This window comes from Teleopsis dalmanni, chromosome 1 (genome assembly GCF_002237135.1).
Source record: "Teleopsis dalmanni isolate 2A chromosome 1, ASM223713v2, whole genome shotgun sequence".
Classification (NCBI taxonomy): Eukaryota; Metazoa; Arthropoda; class Insecta; order Diptera; family Diopsidae; genus Teleopsis; species Teleopsis dalmanni.
In genome coordinates this window covers 202022674-202026811 of record NC_051846.1, presented here as the reverse complement: position 1 = coordinate 202026811, position 4138 = coordinate 202022674, and positions in this window count along the sequence as shown.

Below are 4138 nucleotides of genomic sequence, written 5' to 3'. Positions count from 1 at the left end.
TTCAGTGTACAGAATTACAGTTCACGCCAGTGTCCACATTTAAGACTTTCCAATGTGTTGCTTAATCTATCTTAACCTAATCGTATCGTAACATGTTTTCTTATTCTTATTTTTTTGTTGAAGACTGGAATTCTTCCTGAAATAGATCCTTATGATTTTAACCTTCGTGTTAAGTACTTATTTAATATTCACCTGTACTTATATTTTGTTCAGACCTGGAGATTTGTTCCAGACTTCTTTTATATATATGTATGTATACATATTTATATGTATATGATTCATAAAAACTATTTTTTTAAAAAAGTAATGACTAAGTAGAGGGTTTTTTAATTATCTAGTAATTACTTCCAAATACCAGTTATGTGTCTATCGTCAATTGGGAAACGAATTTAGGTAAAGTAATATTCTCTATAACAATCCATCAATCGTCTCTATCGTGAACTGGGAAGCGAATTTGGGTAAAGTGATATTCTCTATAACAATCCATCAATCGTCTCTATCGTGAATTGGGAAGCGAATTTGGGTAAAGTAATATCCTCTATAGCAGTTCACTAAGAGCTGGACTTGGTACTTGGTAAAGATGTGATGTGTTCTTATTGCCGTCTTTTAGCTTCGATCCACTGAAGGTTCATTGTTTTTTTTTCTCCGAGATCTTGGGCTTTGGTTATTTCCCAATTTTACTATCATAAAAAACAAAACTAATATATATTATTATATATATATAATAGGTATATATATTATTTTTATAAAGTAATAATATTAATTCAAGATCTAATCATTTTGAAAATATATTGAATAATTTCTTTATTGCTAGTATCTTATATCTCTTAGAGATATGTATATAGTAAATTGTTTGCTAGACTTAACGTTTTGCCTTTCCTATGTCTCGAAGTATTGACTCGAAGTACCCAACTCAATTAAGTTCGTACTAATATAAGTAGTATTGTATATACTACAAAAGTTATGAATAACATTCAGTATTTTCATTTTAAAATGAAATGCATAAATGATATACGTAGATATGTATGTATATTTATATATATATGCATGCATAAATGTAAATAAATATATTTTAAAGAGGTTAAAATTTAAGTAAAAACGTAAAAACAAGTTTAGTAGTTTTTCTTAAGTTTCATTAAAGTTTTAGTCATTATTATTTTATTCTACTTTGTTAGAAAGTATGTTAATAAGATATTTATACAGTTATGTACAGTTGGTTTCAGATATATTTATGAATGGAAGTCAGATTAAAAATCTTTTTAAATAAATTCAAACAAATGAAGATGTTAATTTTAGCTGATGTCAAAGTTTAAATATCCTTTATATGGAATTATTTAGAGTCCCCCAGCAGAAACTTTATGTGATTAGTACCTATATTCACCTATTTGCAGGATGAATCTCGTACTTCCTTAATCATAATTGGGCCATTGAATGATTCACTTAAACAGAAAGACCTGAATCAATCAATAGGAAATGCGAGATCCCATATAAGTTAAGTAATTCGAAAAATGTTTTTATAGCTTGGATGAGATTTATTGTCATACCTGGCATATTCTTCATATCAATAGTAAATGCGAGATCCCATACAAGCTAAGTAAGTAACTCTCCAAATGCTTTTATAGTTTGGCTGGGATATGCTTCAGATCTGATATCTTTTTATTATTATTTATTCTGGGCTCTACAAAGTTTTTATGAGGTAAAACCTTTTCATTTAGGTCTATTGGCCCATTGTGTTACCGTATATATAGGAAAAACTCTGGGTTTAAAACCACCTTGAACCTTTGGCGAAGCCTAAAATGCTATTTTGTATTAGGTTTTGGAATTGATTAAGATTCTCAAGAAAGGGGGCTCCTAAAGTGTTAAGTCGCCGCTGTGCATGAGCTGGGCAAAAACATAATAGATGAGAGGCAATCTCATCGTCTTCCCCACAGCTGCAACAGGTTTTATTGAAAGGGAAGTCTAATCTTCTAGTATGGCTTCCTAATTTATGGTGACCTGTAAGTAAACCTACCAAAAGACAGATATCTCTACGGGGTATCTCAATGAGAATTTTGGATTTCCTTTTATTGGAAGGTGACCAGATTGCATACAGATGCCTACATATCGTTGAGTCTTCCCATCTTTTATTAAAAATTTTAGCACAGAAAGAACTCAGTAACAGTTGATGTTAACATAGTGATGTTAGCGATATGCCCAGCTTTTGCTAGTAAAGCACAAAAATTTAAGGAGCCTTTAAACGTGCTATTGCCAGAGAATTGGGAAGAGGTTTTGGGAACAGAATGAACTATATATAAGTCAATAAAAAATTTGTTTACTGGTTAGAAAACCATTTTTCAGTTTCATAAGATAATGAAAATAATTTTCGAACAACCTTATATATTATGTATATAATATATTATTTATTTGAAATTGTTTAGGTTATATCGTCTTGACTTTCATACTATCTATTTAAATGGTATGGTGAGTTACAGAAGATGAAAGACAGTGACGCAATAACAAAATACATTGTGAAACCGGTTGCAGCAATTTTTTTATATACATAGTAATGGTAATTCCGTACCCATACCAGTATCTATCTGCATGCAGTTGCATTTATAGAATCTCGTAACTTTAATTACAGCTAAACTTAAATTATCTAAAGGTTGTTAGAGGTTAAAGAATTTGAAACAATTAATGAATAGAAGTTTACTTTGTTATTGCAAAAATGGATGATTTTTTTTCAGTCTTATATATTTATACCTGCTTCTTTATTTATGAGGTTATTTTACATATTACATATTATAGTTCTGTAGTAATTATAAATACTGACCTCAGAGAGCTGCTATCCGATTTAATTTTATTTTAAGTGAAAAAAAAATGAAAAAAAATAAAATATTTATCAACAAATTCCATAATGTGAGTTCTAAATCCTTCTGTGGGTCTGGCACTTGCGTACTTTAATGAGTCATATGTGTAATCAGCTAATACGTCTTGCTTCACAAATATAGTATGTATAGTATGTAGAACGAGTTGCTAGTTTCGAGATACTTATTACTTATTACTCGTTAATTGTTTGTAAACAATGCAAATTTATCTTATAAATTTCGTCAGTTGTTTTGGTCGAATCACGCCATTGGACTGATAACATATTTGAGTAATTCTTGTGCGATTATAATTATTATTATAATTATTATAAGTACTTATTACAGTGAATAAACGAAAATTGCTACAATGTATGGTTGGTCAGACCAGGGTGGGCGATAATTTTGCTAAATTTAAATCAGTTTCTTATCATATCAGAAAGACAACTGCTATTTATTGCCATTGTTATTATTATTAATATCTTTTTCTTTTTTCTATATAATTTTATTTTTATTTTTTTTTATATACGATATATGCGATGTTTTAGATTAGAAATATTTCTATTTCTATGTTCCCTAAGTATCTGCACATACGAGTATGTCATTGATTTATGCTCTCTAAAATTCAGATAAGAAGGTCATTATTAGGTCGGGTGCAATTGAACGCATCGGCCTTCAGTGAGCCGAAATTTTAAGAATTTTTGAAATAATTTGATAAGAAAATAACGTTTCATTTATTATTTATAGGCATTGCCCACAACGGCTGCAATTATAGAATGTTTTTGAATGCGTCATACTCTTGGGTTTAGGATAGGTTATGTGTGGCTTTCTATATATAATTTACGAGCACTTAATCACACCTAATAATTTATTAAGTGGTTTGTTCTTTTTTTTTACAAAAGTGCTAATTAGATAAAAATTTTAGAGTAAGTAAAATGTGCTACGATTTATTGACTTTACAATATTAAACATTTTAATAAACATATATTATCAATAAATTACACTTTATTAACTCTAATGAAAGAGTAAAATCTTAACAACAATAAAAAAGCAACTTAGTTCAATGCAATTAGTAAAAAATGCTTCGACTAAATGTATTTTTGAAAGATATTTTTATAGTTTTTATTATATAGATACATTATAATTTGTGTTTACAAATAGGTATTTCTGCATATATATTATTAACTTTGTAACAAAGTCAATGGTAATGACAACACCAAGTAATATGTATATATATTTAAGTGAGAGGTTTGTGATGTTAATTGTTTTCGTTTTGTCAATCATCGCTATTTAGTTTA